The 18853-nt window shown below is 37.1% G+C and overlaps 1 protein-coding gene and 1 pseudogene across 2 annotated transcripts in view; both read right to left on the bottom strand.

Annotated features, from left to right (window-relative positions):
• Nucleotides 1–18853, bottom strand: part of CHSY3 (chondroitin sulfate synthase 3) — a 291038-nt gene that overhangs the window by 50372 nt on the left and 221813 nt on the right. The gene's annotated exons all lie outside the window — the stretch shown is intronic.
• Nucleotides 1105–3040, bottom strand: LOC115896468 (annotated as a pseudogene).

Consider the following 18853-nt stretch of genomic DNA (forward strand, 5'->3'; position numbering starts at 1 on the left):
GAGCAAACCATTGCTCCACGCAACAACACAGATGAGGGCAAACATAATTTTGAGTGAAAGAAGCCAGATACAAAATAGCACTTACTATGTAGATTCATATATTTCAATTCAAATAGCATAGATTAATTTGGCCTGTCTTAGAACTCTGGTCCCTTAGTGACTCTTAAAAATCCCTTTGTCTCATGGTCTGCTTCTTTTTCCCAGTAAATTCAATAGTATGTCTTGTAATCACAACCTACTCTGGAGGGTTATTGCCTTTCTATTTCAAATGATGAACTCAAACTACTTCTATTAGACAGGTTGTGATAATGATCAAACGAAAGAAATAGTCTGGAGAGATAACTAGCTAGCTCTTTATGGGTAAGGCAATCAGTAGGCTTTTATCCACACAAAAAAATTTGTCTGTTGTAATTAAGGATTTATATTTTGGAATAGATATACTGAAATGCCAGCAACGCACTTTCATGAGAAGATAGCATTAACAATAGATCAATGTGTTAAATAAAGCCATAATATACTTCCATACTCTTATAGAAAAGAGAATGAAGAACGTAGCAGATACATTATTAATGTCTCTTTAGAGGTGGCTCCCTTTCCTCTGGCTCGCTCCTCCTTTTCACCATCTCCTGTGTTCTGATTAAGGGAAATCTTCAAGTTCACCCATATGGGATCCTGACTCTGCCCTATTTTCTGAGGCTTGGTCCTTTCAGTACCACTGAGCATTCACTAAGGCAGCTATTAAGGTGAAGACCATGGATTCTCTGATAATCCTGCATATGTACACTCGTGAGTTTCAAAGTACTCTGTGAAGACCCCCATCTCCTCAGTAGATACTGACTGCTAGTCTGGTTATGTGAAAACCATATTATTATAGAATTTTTTGGTGCCAATTTTAAATACAGTTTTTTTAAGACATTACATTTTCCAGTTACAATACAGTACTTATAAAGTGCAATGTTATGTACCTCCCCTGAGCACATGTTCCATATTCAAGTATTGTGATTGGTTGGTAGTTAACTATAGCAGCTCAACTTTAAGAGAGCCACAGAATTTGCTACAAATTTGAGTCCTTCAATGTTTTAACTGCATGGAACAATGCGACATCTATATTTGGGTTGACTTAGTCAACCTCTTCAATGGGGGCCCTGGGGAAGCTCCAGCAGAGAAAGGAGCTCTGCCATCAGGGAATCCCCCAGACATTCCTCCTGGTGTGCCTCCTGTACTCTGGTACAGCTTGGTAATTATGTGACTGCAGACTTTCTCCAGACTTTGATGTTGAAATTCTTCCTTCTTCTGCATCTGATTCTTATCCAGCCATTGATAATTTTAATACCCTTATCAAGAATCTTCTGTTTGTGCTCAATGTTAATCTTGCCTTGAAGTTTCTCATCTTCAGCAGCTGCTTTCATGATGAATACATAGCATTCAACTGAATTCTTGGATGACATCTTGTCCTTCTGCTTCTCATCTTCAGCTCTGTATTTCTTAGCTTCCTGGACCACACATTCAATGTCTTCCTTGCTCAAATGGCCCTTGTCATTAGTGATAGTAACTTTGTTCTCCTTTACTTACTCTGGGCCACAGAAGAGACACTGAGGATGCCATTGGCATCAATATCAAAAGTGACTTAAATCAAAGGAACAACATGGGATGCAAGAGGAATGACTGTGAGTTCAAACTTGCCAAGCAGGTTGTTGTCCTTAGTCATGGCACTCTCTCCTTGATAAATCTAAATAAACACACCACGCTGGTTGTCAAAGTACATAATGAGGTCTATGTCTGCTTGGCAGGAATGGTGGGATTATGCTTAATGAGGACAGTCATGACTCTACCAGCAGTTTCAATACCAAGAAAAAGAAGAATTGACAACCAGGAGCAGCATATCTTGAACATTTTCAGATTTGCTTTCAGATAGGATGGCTGCCTGGACAGTTGTACCATAAGCAACAGCCTCATCAGGCTTGATACTCATTCAGCTCATTTTCATCAAAGAAGTCTTGGAAAAGCTGCTAAACATTGGGGATACAAAGAGAACCATGAACCAGGACAATAACATGGACCTGTGACGTGTCTAGTTAGGCATTTCCAAGGACTTTCTCTATTGAGTCTAGAGTGCCATGGAACAGGTAAGCATTCAATTCTTCAAATAAGGCATGGGCAACGGAGGTATTGAGGTCAATTCCTTCACAGAGAAAACAGATCTCAATACTGGCCGGGGTGCTGGAAGAGAGAGTATGCTTAGCACATTCACAAGAAGTATGGAGGCATCGGAGTTCTTTTGTTCTCATCGATGTCCTGCCTGTGCTTGTGCTTGTGCATGAACTCAGTAATAAAATGGTTGACCATTCAGTTGTTAAAGTCTTCTCCACCCAAGTGGGTGACTATGGCTGTAGATACAACGTCAGATATTCCATTCCAAACAATGAGGACTGACACATCAAAAGGGCCACCTCCCAGGTCAAAGATCAGCATGTTTCTTTCAGCTCCAACCTTTTGTCTATAAGCAGTAGCAGCAGCGGTTGGCTTACTGATAATTCTAAGTACATTGAGACTAACAATTGTTCCAGCATCTTTGGCAGCCTGTTGCTGAGAGTTATTAAAGTAAGCTGGCACTGTGACCACAGCATTGGTAACAGTCTTTCCAAGGTAGGTTTCTGCAATTTCCTTCATCTTTATCTGAACCATAAAGAACACTTCCTCTGGATAGAAGCTTTTTGTCTCTCCCTTGTAGTCTACTTGGACCTTGGGCTCATTCACCACTATGAAGGGGTGATACTTCATATTAGACTGGACAACAGCATCATCAAATGTCCATCCAGTCAGACACTTGGCATCAAAAACCATGTTGTTAGGGATTCACTGCAACTTGATTCTTTGCAGGATCACTGATCAATCATTCAGTATCAGTGAAGATGACATAGCTTGGAGTGGTTCTGCTTCCCTGATCACTGGCAATTATCTCTACTTGTTCATGCCAGAAAATACCCATACAGCAGTTGGTAGTGCCAAGATCAATACCAACTGAAGGTCCTTTAGACATGTTTGCTTGCATATAGTCATGGCATGGATTGCAAAGACACAGGAATCCCAAAAGCTGTCACAATATTCCATAAGCCATTATAGGAATTTTTAAAAAAATGCTTCAAAATTCCGTCACTGCACTTGACTTGATAGCCAAATTTAGCTGTAGTAGGAAGTAGTTCTACTTTTGAGGTAAGATCTATTATTCGAGGTAAGCTATTACTAACAAAATAATTGGCTAAAAATTTGTTTTAAAATCATACTAGTAAGCAATCTAATATTGTAGAAGCCTTAAAAATATTTGCTTTTGTTTCCAATTTCTCCACAATAATCAATACCTATTATAATGGCAGCTCTAATGATTATTATCTTTATATTCTTCACCATATTTTAAAGGTAGAGTATTCAGAGTGGAACTGTATGGTTTTGATTTTATGTTGTAAAATCCCAAGAGGGCAGCCACATGTTCTAATTAGCAGCACAGAAGAAAAGAATTTTAACTTAAAATAAAGCAGCTTCTATTCTCAAAAAATCGCTTTTGTTCCATCTTCTAACAAAGTGTTGCTCTCCTCTTTTATGAGTGACAAAGATGTAAAGTTATCATACATACTCTAATCTGGAGCTTGCATAGACTTCATATCCTGCTAAAGTGTGACAGAGCCCACACTGCTTGCCCTGAGCTTCCGAACTTCATATGATGAGAAAAAACAATCACCTGTTGTAATTTCTACTTCTGTCTTCAAGGTTCATTCCAATGTGTCTTGCTCAACGGACCTCCTTGGGCCAATTTCTACCCTTGGCTGAACTGATGTTTTAGATGATGTTTCAATCAATGATGGACTGCATATATGGTCAGTGGTCTCGTAAAATTATCATGGAGCTGAAACATTTTTATTGCCTAGTGATATGATTGTTGTAATGTTGTAGTGCAACAAATTAACTTTTCTACGTTTAGATACTTTCCTTTGCCTTACCGTTGCCTATAGTATCCAGTATAGTAACTTGCTATACAGGTGTATAGCCCTAGGAGCAATAGGCTATACAATATAGCCTATGTGCATAGTAGGTTATACCATCTATATTTGCATAAATACACTCTATGATAACCACACAATGATGAATTCACCAAAAATGCATTTCTCAGAACATATTCTCAGAATGATGCATTCACTTAAGGGGCATATGATTATATTATTTTTAATAGTCTCATCATTCTCTACTTTAACAAAAAGGATTTGGGTCCAACCTACTGGAACAGTATGAGCTCTTCAGTTAATATATTCTTATCTCATAATTTATCACGACTTTAGCAATATTTTGCTGATTGCTAAATCAGATTAAGGGTTTATTCTCTATGTGGCCTCTATTATCTTTATATCATCCTTGCCAATTCCCAGCCTCATTTTAGCTCTTGAGCCAATACTGCTTCTGGGCATAAAGAATGAAATGTATTCTAGGATAAAAATTCAACAGTCTTGGCTCTCTGCCATTCTTCTAGTGTCAGCTTTCTATCTAACCTTCTTGCCTGTAGTCCACCCCCTGCCATTTAACTGGCTTCAGTTTCACATTTCCTACTAGCTGGCTGGCCTCTGAGTTCCCTACATCTAAGCCACGCCCATCACCAGAACCATGTGGCCCAGTGGTCCTTCCAGGCTTGCTCCACCGGCATTTTGGGTAAAGCCCGCCTACCCTGTATGACCTGCCTTGCTGACAGCCTACGCCTACCTCTGGTCACAGCCTGCCCTTAGATGCCTGAGGAGATGTGTCCTTGGTTGGCTAGATATTGTCCTGGTTCCTGGTGGCTGGCTCAGCCCTCGAATGGCTTCCTTAGCCCAGCTGTGCCTCTTTTGCTCCACGCTTCTGCCCAAGGAGCTTCTATTCTTAAACAACATCTGTAGCAGGGATTGGTAAGCAAGAGTTACAAAATTGCTATGTCTGCCCTACAGAAATTTTGTTTGAATTATTATTTTTTTTTTGTATTTTGTATTTGTATTTTTTGGCTAGCACAATATTAACACACAGAGTTCTCTCTCTCTCTCTCTCTTTTTCCTTCCTTCTCTCATTCAATTGGCTACCAAATTTACAAATCAAAAAATTTCACATCGGCCGGGCACGGTGGCTCAAGCCTGTAATCCCAGCACTTTGGGAGGCCGAGACGGGCGGATCACAAGGTCAGGAGATCGAGACCATCCTGGCTAACACGGTGAAACCCCGTCTCTACTAAAAAATTCAAAAAATTAGCCGGGCGAGATGACGGGCGCCTGTAGTTCCAGCTACTCGGGAGGCTGAGGCAGGAGAATGGCGTAAACCCGGGAGGCGGAGCTTGCCGTGAGCTGAGATCCGGCCACTGCACTCCAGCCTGGGCGGCAGAGCGGGACTCCGTCTCAAAAAAAAAAAAAAAAAAAAAAAAAAAATTTCACATCAAAAAACCAAAAAAACCCACAAAAACCAAAAACAGACTTCCAGCTGCCTTGAAGGTAGAAGTTGTAACAATGTTGGGTCCACATTGCCATACGGCAACATTCTTGACTCTTAAGATTGGGTATAAACTCTCCCCAGATGTTACAGTTGCTACTGTAAACAACTATCTTCCTTCTCACACTGTAGCCAAATTTCCAGGATCTTGATCATCATGTTTGTCCTGTTGTTTTCTCACATGGAATATTTAAGAGAAACATATTTAAATTTTATATCTAAGATTTAAGTTGATATATCCTTTTACTGTTGACTCTAATAAAAGTAGGAAAACAAACAGTTGACCTAGATACATGTTAATAAATAAATGAGAGTATATCTTTTAATGAAAGAGAAGACATTCTCAGATGTTTAATGTGCAACATTTCTGATATACCCTCAGTTAAACTCACACATTTGTATTATGCCCATTGTCATTTAAGCTTTTAACCAATATATATAACTAGTGCTTCAGGGAAAAAGGATCAGGATGGCAAAATGATTTAAAACCAAGAAGATATACTGAAAATACTCAGATATTTAGTTAGAAAAGAGAAAACTTAGAGGGTCATAATAATCTTCACATACCTGATGAGCTGTCAGAAAAGAAATGAACATTTTCTGTGTGGTTCCACAGGACTGATAAGGGAAAAGAGTTGTAGGACGATGTATTTTGGGTGTATTAAATAGCATGGAAAATGATAGGATACAAGATCTCCATTCCCAGAGATGTGCTAACAAAGTCGACAAAACATCTAGGGAATCTAATTTTCTTTCATCCATAAATGTCTCATTTTTAAATAGTAGAAGACAATATATTGAGAGGAGTGATTTTTTTTCTTGGTTCTCTCTGAAGACTAGAGATTTACATGTAAGGGAAAATACAGAAAGAACAAAGGTAGGAAACAATTTTGAACATTTGATATTGTTTGGAGCCAGTGGACACAAGAAACCCCTAACAATTTTGAAGGCACATGAGGCCTTTTAAGTCTTATTGAGCTTTGAGAATCTGAGATTAAAATAGGGAAGAAGTAAACAGGCTCACTTATTGATGATGATCTGGTTCTTGGGATGGGCGCTGAGTTCAAGAACAGGTATTATATGCTTTATATTTTAAATAAATCTTTATATTTTATCCACCAGGAATACTGGTGGATAAAATAACACAAAAATTAAAAAATCAAAACAATATTTAACTTCTTTCAGGAGAGAATTGTGAAAAATTTTGTGGCTCAACTGTTACAAAGAATGAGATTCTGATTCAAATCTACTGGTAATTAAAATCTCTACTTAATATGATTGCCTTCTTGTTGAATGACTCAGGAGTGAATAAAGTCCTGTCTTTTTAATTTCTAGAGAAATCTTAAACTATTATTTTCTTTCCATTATTCCCGTCAGTGCTTAGGTCTGTATCTCATCAGCTCATGCCTGGACTATTTCAGTAGCTTTTGAAATGGGTCCACTCTCTTCTTTCTCAACTCCATCTGCCGTACAGCTGCCAGAGTTAAAATCCACTTATATCACTCCCTGCCTCAAAATTTCAGTTACTCAAAGCTCCTTGGTATCAGCCTTCATGACTGTCCCTTGGGTTTCTTTGCAACCATCCATGCGCAGTACATCCCAGTTTTACCAAACTACTTACAGTTTCCCAAATACATTATGCTGATTTTTATCTTGGAGTGACTTATTCCTTCTGCCTGGACCTTTTCCCACTTCTCTACCTCTGGCAACCACTCCACTTCTCTAGCTGGCTTAATATCTTCCTGTATTAAAATTAAAACCAAGCATTACCTCCTTGGTGAAGCCTTTCTCACTCTGACTCCTATTTAACTATGGTAGATAACCTCTTCCGGATTTCCACTGTATCCAATTTACACCTTAAATATCCAACATTTGTCTTAAACACTTTGCTTGTTTCCTTTAATGGCTTTAGTGAATGCAAGCGTCTGGGACTTTTCTTAGTGAACTTTAAACACATGGCATAATGCCTAGGAAATGAAGGGCCTTCAATTAATATCTGGAAAAACAAAAGGAAAATTAACATTTTAAATTTTGGTTTATTGGTTATATACAGTCTCTAAACAGTTATATAAGCAAAATAATAATGGATTTTACTTATTTTTTTTTGAGACTGAAGATTAGTGAAGGTAGCAAAACAATCCTCTACCTCTTTTACCTTTCTTAGGAAATATGTAATCAACACATGGTCCCCATTGAGACACATTGAGTTATTTCCAGAGAAATGAGTCATGAGTTCAACATGACTGGTAAAGCCTGAAAGCTTTCTCAGCATTATTTCAGTGACAGTTTTGACAAGCAGGGAAACCAATTCATTGTGATATGGAGAGGTACAGAAAAATGATGTTAACAAACAACAAATGAAATGGAGTTTGAGACTGTGAGAAGTCATGAAGGAACATGACTGGTGTGGCTTTAAAGTTAAATTAAACAAATGAAAATATAAGAGAAAAGAATTAAAATTTTATTTTTACAATGGTGAAAATGCTTCCCAAGTCTGATTTGCTAAGGATAAACCTCAATATCTTTTCAGTGATTCCATTTTGCAGTCCTTAAAATAAATGAGGAAAATCTCTATGTGTTAGTGTGCAGTAAGTTTAAAGAGATGTGATTGAGTGAATGAAAACTAAAGTACAGCACAGTGTATGTGTGTGTGTATGCACACTTATTAAACTTATACATATATACACACAGACATGCATATATGGTTGTGTGTATACGTATATGTATACAAACATATATATGTAATGTACCTTCATTTACAGCCATAAACAAGGGACCATACATATACAACTATAGGTATAAGTATGTATAAAAATATAGATATGTATATATGTGTGTGTATATCTGTATCAATACTAGTATATGTATATCTACACCATAGGTACACAAGGTACCCATGTACTTTGAATACCTTGTGTACCTATATTTGAATAATATTTCTGGAAAGATAAGATTCACAAATGAGTGACTGGGGAATGAGCTTTAAAATATACTTCTTGTTGTTTACCTTTTCGTAGCTTGTCAATTTTAGCCACATGAAGCATAAAAAAATTGGGGGGGTGGGAAGTAAAACATGAGAGAGTGTAAGTAAGTAAAACCAGAGATGATGGTGCAATTTAACTATTGACTTTATTTTTTAAAATTCTAGGCCGGGCGCGGTGGCTCAAGCCTGTAATCCCAGCACTTTGGGAGGCCGAGACGGGCGGATCACGAGGTCAGGAGATCGAGACCATCCTGGTCTACACGGTGAAACCCCGTCTCTACTAAAAAATACAAAAAAACTAGCCGGGCGAGATGGCGGGTGCCTGTAGTCCCAGCTACTCGGGAGGCTGAGGCAGGAGAATGGCGTAAACCCGGGAGGCGGAGCTTGCAGTGAGCTGAGATCCGGCCACTGCACTCCAGCCTGGGCGACAGAGCGAGACTCCGTCTCAAAAAAAAAAAAATAAAATAAAATAAAATAAAATTCTATGCTTCAGTTTTCTTTGCCATCTAAACACTTTGTGTGTAGAAACATGATGCAAACAAAAAACAAAACTACATTAAAAAATTGAAACTTTCAATCTCAAAATCTTAAATAATCAGTGTAGTAGTAACAACAGTAATTAGCAATTTCAGGATGATCAGTGGTTTTTAGGAACAGCATATTTAAACCAAACTAAGTCTCTCCTCTCAAGAGATAAAGTCCCCGCTCAGAAGAGTAAATGTCTTCAACATATGGATATGGAATGCTATATAAGATCATGATAAGATATTACAATTGGTGAATATCAACAGGATTCAGAATAATGCTACATGTTTTGGATTATTACCTGCCATTGCCAAAGAAATGATCCTAAACATTTTGTGTGTGCTACCAAAATATCTAACTTGTATAATATATTTTGATTTCTAAGGCTCCTCTTCTAAAGTTTTAAAATGTATGACCTTTCAAATGGAAACCAAAAATAAAACCAATTAGATTGTTCAACCATTTGCAAAAAAATCACCACGCATACTAGCGTAGCAATAACTTGAAGATTAGAAGCATGGACTGCGTGTGGAATCAGACAAACCTAGGTTTGAATCCAAATCTGCCGTTTACAAACTTTGTGACCCTCAGAAAGCAACATTACTTCTGTAGGCTTCACTGTCCTGTTAAATGACAAGGCATACATATCTCACCAGGTTGCTTAAAACATTAGTGGAAAAATGTAAATAATACGTTAAGTCAGGTCAAGAAAATACAACTAATATTATGGTAACAATACTTAATAAAGGTTGTTGGAATAATCTGGTATAGTTTTTATGAAATAACTGAAAATCAAAACTTAGGGCTAAGCAACATGAGGAAAGTGGGTATCATAATAAAGGGAATGTATGTTTGGGAAAAAACATAAACCAGTTTTCTTTGCTGCTCTCTCTCTTAGGATGACAACCCATTTATTCTAAGAGACTTCTTTCACTGTCTTCTTACCTTTTCTTACCTTGTAAAAATTTTTTTTCTTTCTTTCTTTTTTTTTTTTTTATAGATGGAGCCTCGCACTGTCGCCCAGGCTGGAGTGCAGTGGCATGATCTCAGCTCACTGCAACCTCTGCCTCCTGGGTTCAAGCAATTCTCATGCCTCAGCCTCCCAAGTAGCTGGGATTACAGATGCATGGCACCACACCCAGATAATTTTTGTATATTTAGTAGAGATGGGGTTTCACCATGTTGGCCAGGCTTGTCTTAAACTCCTGATCTCAAGTGATCCACCTGCCTCAGCCTCCCAAAGTGCTGGGATTACAGGTATGGGCCACGACGCAAGGCCTTACCGTGTAAACTTATCTTGATGCTTAACCTCTTTTGAAAACCAACTTTTAGGGATATAAAAAAGATCATATCCTCTCCAACACCTGTTGTTTCCTGACTTCTTAATGATTGCCATTCTAACTGGTGTGAGATGGTATCTCATTGTGGTTTTGATTTGCATTTCTCTGATGGCCAGTGATGATGAGCATTTTTTCATGTGTCTGTTGGCTGTATGAATATCTTCTTTTGAGAAATGTCTGTTCATATCCTTTCCCCACTTTTTGATGGGGTTGTTTGTTTTTTTCTCATATATTTGTTTGAGTTCTTTGTAGATTCTGGATATTAGCCCTTTGTCAGATGAGTAGGTTGCAAAAATTTTCTCCCATTCTGTAGGTTGCCTGTTCACTCTGATGGTAGTTTCTTTTTGGCGTCCTTTGTAGGGACATGGATGCAGCTGGAAACCATCATTCTTAGCAAACTATCACAAGAAGAGAAAACCAAACACCGCATGTTCTCACTCATAGGTGGGAACTGAACAATGAGATCACTTGGACTCGGGAAGGGGAACATCACACACTGGGGTCTATCATGGGGAGGGGGGAGGGGGGAGGAGGGAGGGATTGCATTGGGGAGTTATACATGATATAAATGATGAATTGATGGGTGCTGACGAGTTGATGGGTGCAGCACACCAACATGGCATAAGTTTACATATGTAACAAACCTGCACGTTATGCACATGTACCCTAGAACTTAAAGTATAATAAAAAAAAAAAAAAAAAAAAAAAAAATTAACAAAACAAAAAAGGCATTTAGAGAAAGTAGAGTTTTAAAAATAAAATTAATAAATTGAGTTAAAACTGAAAAAAAAAAAAAAAAAAAAAGATCATAATTGTCCATTAATTTCAAGATTATGAAAGCTAAAAGTATAAATTATGCATCCCATATGGCTACCTGGTAGTCATGTGTATCTATGCACACCAAAGGATCAATTCCAAGTCTGACTAGAAGAAGAAAAAAATGCATTACAAGTAATCCACACAATTGTCTCACAGATGATTGAGAATGTAATGGAAGCAATATCATTAAAATGTTCTGCCTCTTGCCCTTCTCATGGTGCTGAGACTCTGAGTCCTTTTTATGTCTATGATGGAGAACTTTTGGTAAATTGGTAAATTACTATACAACCTTTTACATAAACATCTCAGGACACATCTCTCTGGCATGCCCAACCATATTGCACAGATTTCCAATGAGGCATGACATTTCTTATGGTCCTATAGTAGAATAGTATAATAAATAAATACTTTCTGAATGAATTATACCTACTGAAGAGGCTTAGAAAATATTAACTATTGCTTTTATGATGTCTTTGGTGAAAGATCATAGAAGTCTGATTGTGAGGCCAGTGTTAGGGTACTTCAGGGTTTTTCAACATTGGTACTACTGACATTTGGGGAGGAAAATTATTTGTTGTGTGTGTATGAAGAGAAACACCCTGGTCATTGCAAGATGTTTGGCAGCATTTCTGGCTTCTACTGACTGTGTGTCCCCCAATTATGACAATCATAAATGTCTCTAGACATTGCTAAGTATCTCCAGGGTGGGAGACAAAATTGCCCTCTATTGAGAACCAACGAGCTATCTGTATCAATCAAGTCATTCTTGCTACCCTAATCAGATTCAGTTGCTAAAACAGATACTCTTGGAAAACAGAAGGTCTAACTACTTATATCAACTGAGATTTTGTCACTGTGGCTTAAGATACCAAGAATAATGTGTGATTCTATATGACTTAGCCCATCATATTACATTGCAATCATTTCTTGTTGTGGTTTTTGTTATACTTATTATTTCTTCTTGTTCTAGACTGTGTGCTCTCTGAAGTCCAGGATCACATTTAACTTGCTCAGTTTGGCATCTCCAGTTCCTACAGCATCTCCAGTTCCTATGGTAGTTTTAGTTTCATGATAAATCACTTAGTATTTATTGAATTGATGAATGCACCAGAAATAACCATGCTTTTTCAGAGATTATCTCTGATCTTGAAGAGAGCTTAAAGTTGAAAACGGAAAGCCAATTCACTCAAGTATTTCTTAAATGCCTGCTATTAGAGGCTCTGGGTTTACAAGAGTGAACGTGTCTGTGCCTCTATGGAGCTTATATTCTGGTGTAAGTCAAAAGGGAAAAGAGTATATTAGTTAACAGTAAGTTCAAAGTGGGCTAAATGGTATGAAGGAAATCAATTGAATAATGCTATAAGAATAGTCACATAGGGTTTGCTTTAAATAAGGTGGCCAGTGAGGGTCTTTGGGTGGAGCGGGGCACTGAGAGTAGGGAATAACCGTTCAGGTAAGACCTAAAGATAAGGAGACACTCCCTATGATATGATTTAGAAGTGTTCTCTGGGTTCTCTGGGACCAGTCTGTGCAGTCCATAATAAGAAGAGAGTTTGCTTCTCACATACACACGTTGTTCCAGGCTCTGGGGACACAGTAGTGAAATAAGTAGACAACATCCTTATTATTATGAAGCTTATATTCTGGTGGATATCATGAGGTTGAACAGGTGGGTTGGCAATGACAAACTACTCTATTGGGTCTTTGAACTGCAACGTGTGATAGTTTACCATACAGGCTCTGAGAACACCTACCCGGGTTTTAATCTTGGATTCAGTAGTTATTGCCTGGATTAACTTGGACAGGTTTCCTGTGTTTTCTGTGTCTCAGTTTCCTTGTCTATTCAAAGACTATATTAGTAGTATTTACCACGTAGGATGGTGGGATTAAATAAATAGATATAAATATTGAATGTTAACTTTGGGCTTGGTAATAATGCTAAGTTTAAGTGAAAAAGTAAGGCATTTCAAGCATTTAAGCAGAGAAGTGGCATGATTTGATTTACAATTTTAGAAGAGCTCTATTCTTTCTATATGGAAAGTTGAGTGGGAACAGCAGAGAGAGTCAGGAGGCTACTGCAGAAGGCCCAAGTGAAAGGCAACAGTGGTGTCTAGACAGAAAAGGCTTTTTAGCCTTTTAGATGCTTTAGGGGAAATTGAGTGTAGAAAGTGAGAGAAAGGGAAGAATCCAAGAACACATTGTAGTATCCAACTTGACCCATTCAATGATTTCCTAAGGTGGAGAAGACTCTGAAGAAACAAAATTGGGCAGATATTCTAGAATGTAATATTAATTGTATTAGTTCAGTCCTTTCTGGGAATATGTGAGTAGATGATGAGTGAGCACTGGGCTAAGAGTAAATGATATTCCTTAGGAAGATGTGTGGAGATAAAAAGGAATAGAGATGAAAAGCAAGCTCCGAGAAACACCCTTAGTAATGGTTCAGGGAATCCTGACGGTATGGAGAATCATACCCAGATAGAATCATGAAAACAGAACCTGTCTGTGAGACTGACATAGGGAAAGCAGGAAACATGATACAGGGAATGCATCATTTCTTAGAAACAATTTCTGCTATAAGTTGTTCACAGAAGTACTTATTAAAAGAAGATGAACACCTCTGTGGAGGTTTGTGAACCTGAGGGAGTAAAGGAAGTGTGGAACATGAAACGAAGGACAAAGAAAAAAAGGAACAGAATTATGATGACTGCAGAACCAGCTACAACAGCTCAGGCCATCTAGAGAAGAGACTGATGTCTATGACCAAGTGAAGTGCAGCAAGTAATGCTGACAGTGAACATCAACAGTTGGGGCATCTTCTGTAAGTCTTGGTCAAAGACGAGGAGAAGTTTTAGATTCCCAAGAAGGAAAAGTGCCTGGAGGAAGGGCTCCTGCAAACCTGATTCTGGCAGATAAAAAGGAATGGGTTAGTGAAGTAATAGGAACCTGAAAATAAAATGTCTGTGGCATCTCAGAGATGTGAAAGCTAGGGAAGGAACCTGAGATCAGATTTCCAGATACACCATAGGTTTTGGCATATGGATTTCAAAATGATTACATGGCAAGAAATTCTAGGAGAGGATGGTTCAGAAGAGTTGAGAAGTCAGAAATGCATAAACTATAAAAAAAAAAAACTTACCTTAATTGTGTGTACATGTGACATCAGGGAAGAAAAATAGGAGAGAGAGAAAGATAACTTAAGGGGGGATATTTACTGACAGTAGTACCATTAAAAATTAAATCATGCAAATTAAAAATACATATTTGGCCGTTTGTCTATAAACTCTGACATCCTAATAGAATAAACAGTTTATAAAAGCTAGATTAAAGATAATTACATTCATCTGTTTCTAGTTCCCTATCAAATTTTCTTGGCATAAAAATTTGTGAAATTTAGTTTTTTTAAATAATTGTAATGATATTTTCCCATCAAAGGCCAATTTCATTTTACTTCAGATTCAGAGGGAAAGTATGTCAAATGTTACATGTTATGAATACCAGTTTATATGGGTACAGTGCTTGATGGCTTTTAGAGGACTTTCATGTGCTTTCTTTTGTTGGGTCCTTATGGTCACTCAGGCAATGTGGTTTCAGCCATCTTTTACTGATAAGGAGAATGAGGCTTTGAGTCTGTGACTTTCTACAAGAACACACAACTAGTAAGTGGCAGTGCAAGCTCCAGATTTAGAGCTTCTGACAGATGGTCCATTGTTCTTTCCATTACAATGGTTTTATGACAAAATTTAAAATTATTTAATATTCATTTTCTAAATTGCTATGTGTATTCATATTATTGTGTCTCTAAAGTAGGATAAAGGCCTAAATTTTTTATTAGTTTTATAAATAGCACATGTATAATCACTTAAGGGAAAAATTACCTGTCATGCTACTTAGAGAGCTAAACAGGATAATGAAGGTCTTGTGTGTTATAAATTAATGTGTGATATGTAAACAGGAAGTATTTCCAACAAAGCCAAGTGATCCAGTTGCTCACCTAAAAGTCTGCACCTTACATATGTGCAACTAGTGGTATATCATAAGTAGAGATTTTGGCACATAATATTACCACCATGGCACACCATGAGTAGATAACGTTTGGCACACAATAGTGCACACCATGAATAGAGATCCTTGTGAAACCAATCCTTTTAGAGCAATTTCACATTTTGGGTTGGCCAAATGTTGCTCATTAGATGGAAATGGGACCTTCCATCTAAGCTAAATTGATGATGCTATCTTGTATTAATGTTATATTTTGGGCATACTAAGTAACTGAGAATAATACAACAAAGACTTGTACACCATCCACAAAATTGGTGCTGATTATCTCGAGGAAACTTGGCACACAGGGCTTTCTGTGTCCACCCTAGTTTCTATGTGCATCACTTGAATTGAGCAGATAAGTGTTTTCCTAGGCACATTTCCTACCGTATTGGTTAACTACAATAGCCATAATTTTGAGCATTCTCTACGCAGACCTGTTGAAAAAACAGGAAAAAAGAAACGCCTCCCATTTTTGTCAACATACACATGCACATGATCTTACTTTGACGAGAAATAAAGTTCATTACAGAAACATTTTAACCACTTTATAAAGGCATTATTGACATGTAAATAACTGTCTATATTTAATGCATACAATTCCATGAGTTTGGGAATAAGTATACACTTGTGAAACCATCCCCACCATCACAGACTTATACAAGGTCACAGACATATGTATGACCTTCCCAAGTTTCCTCCCATCTCTTTTATTATTTTTTTTCTGTTAAGAATACTATTCTTATAAGATCTACTCTCTCAGCAATTTTAGGTATGCAACATAGTATTATTAGCTATAGGTACTATGCTGCATAAAGGATCTCCACTTATCTTGCATAATAAAGTTTATGTTGTTTGACCAGCATCTCTCCATTTTCCTCTCCCCTCAGCCTCTGGTAATTACCATTCTACTTGTTCCTATATGACTTAACTTAGATTCTACATATAAGTGGGATCACTAGGTATTTGTTTTTTGTGTCTGGCTTATTTCACTTAGCATAATGTCCTCCAAGTCCATTCATGTTAGCATAAATGGCAGGACTTCCTTATTTTTTAAGGCTGTATAGTATTCCATTATTTACACATACACACACATACACATCATGACATGTGTATATATGTAGATGTGCACACACACACACACACACACACATACCCCACATTTTCTTCTTCCACATCTTGGCTACTAAAAATATTTTTTAATCTTGTTCATCTCTTGAGAGAATATTTGAAGGAGATATAATTTGTTTTTCTCTATGAGATTTTGCTATTTTCATTCCTCAGTATGTGTTCATTGTTAGAAATGAAAAGATTTTCTTGGAACAAGCACAAAACACTACTTTTTGTATTAAAATATCCATAAATATAAAGATGGGATATGTTTCCTTCAAACTTTGTGAATAAATTAAAGTTGCAAATTGTCAGTGAAGCAGTAATAATTTAGGTACATACTTCTTACTTGGTTGATAAGGTGCTGAAATTGTACCTTGCTCCTATATTTTAAAGCATATATTTATAGAATTGAGAACTCTAATAGTGCATAATCATAATAAAGCATCCCACACTCTAAAAATAATATTCTTTAGAATAGAACAAAACCTTGTTAATTCATCTTCATGGAGAAAAAGCACCAGAAACAGGTGTTAATCCTTAAGAAGCTGATGGTATGATAGCAATTTCAACATCAGGAATTTCTCATTGACCTAGGTTTGAGTTCTTACTACTTTTGTGACTGTTTAGTTTTCCTAATTTATGACTTAACAACGGTCTAAGTGGCATGAAAATAAAATAAAACAAAGTGCTTTTATCCATATATTTACAGCAAATGACTGCTATCAGATCATAACTGAGAACAAGATATGTTCTAGAATGTTTATGGTATTACTAATTAAAGAGAAATGAGGGTTTAGTAGAAATAACGTGGGCTTAGAATCAGACAGACCCAGGATGCAACCCAGAATCTACATTCACTAACTAGGCCAGTGTCTTAGCCTCTCTCCTCTTCTTTTTCTTCAGATTTTACATGAGGATATGCTTCTTCACTTGTAGGTTGTTTTAGTGATTAGAAATAATGTAGGGGAAGTGTCTGGCACAGAGCATGGCATGAAATAGGGGCTTAATTTGGAAATATTATTGGTATAATTACTCACAGATTGAGATTGAGAAAGAAAGGCTAAGTCTGTGATGATTGGCTGAAGAGAAAAATGTGGCATGATCTACACTAATTCATGTTACAGCATTTTTGTCCATTACAGTATATCCACAATACACACTTGGAAAACAAAGCTGCTGCTTGATTCAGATTAGATAACAAATAGTGTCCACATGTGTATCAGAGGAAAATAGATACAGCCTTTTCCAGGAGATGTCAATATCTTTCATGTTTCTGAAAGATGTTACAGTTGATGCAAAGCCAGAAAGCATTAGCATAGCCACACAGGCCACGAGCACAAGAAACTCAGAAAGGCCCTTGCCTGCATCTGTTCAGAGTCAGACAGAGGTGGCTCACTAATGGACTAGGAACCAAAGGAAAGAAATACAATGACAATGTGACCCTACAGTCTGGGTTTATGCTTTTCATTCTTGGATAATTATAGAGGTGCCTTTTTTATTCTTAAAGTGTCTTGGTTTATATGATATTATATAGTCATGCTACCACTAAATTATGTGACAGAAAATCCCCAAAAATGAAATGAGAATGATTCGACCATTCAAGTTATAGTCTACTAGAGAAAAACATAAAATTATAAGATCAACATGCATTTTTCAATTTATAGACAGAGCAAGGTCTCTCTGTCTCTGTCTCTCTCTTTTTTCTTTCTTTCTCTCTCTTTCTCTCTCTGTTGCTTCTTCTCATTCTTGCTCTCTCTACCATAACAAAATTACAAGCCAATCTTATCAATGCAGATAAAAAAAGACAAATGGACACTATTCTTACCAAGAAGTTCCACCTAATACCATGAGTATAATTATGTCTTTATTTATTCTGAGTTGGTTAACTTAATGACTATAAACACAAGCCCATCATATTGCATAAAGATTTGGAAGCAGAATACTATGATTATCTAATGTTACAGCCTAAGACCTACCTTTTTTTTTTTTTTTCAAACTCAGCCTATGTAACCAATAATCATTGGTCTTTTTTCCTTAGGTAAGGTTATTAAGCCCATCAGAGGCCATTCAGCAGGAAATCAATACACACATACTTATCAAGTACCCACAATATGTTAGGGACTTCATATTGATAAGAAAACTCTCCCAGGGGCAGACATGAAATAGGTACTCATGCAACTTCAAAATGTGATTGTAATTAGAATAGCATTCATCAAGGAGCAGTTTAAAAAGTATAGAAAAAGGCACTGCAAAAACCAAATCCTAGGCATTATTATAATGACCAATACCAGGTATGTCAAACGAGTATGTAAAGGGGACACTTAATTGAGAGCTGGGAAGATACAATTGGTTTAAAAGTTCTAATGAACTGTGCCCATTTTATTATGGAGTGGGAAGGATGGCATTCCTGGGACCAGTCTGCACAATCATAAGAGATGGAGTCATAAAATACAAAATTCAGGCTTGTTATCCAAGGAAATCTTAGTAGCCATTCTTATGAAAGTAGCTTTCTAGGATCACTTACCTTTTTTCCTTT

Source organism: Rhinopithecus roxellana, chromosome 3 (assembly GCF_007565055.1).
Source record: "Rhinopithecus roxellana isolate Shanxi Qingling chromosome 3, ASM756505v1, whole genome shotgun sequence".
In the NCBI taxonomy this organism is placed as follows: Eukaryota; Metazoa; Chordata; class Mammalia; order Primates; family Cercopithecidae; genus Rhinopithecus; species Rhinopithecus roxellana.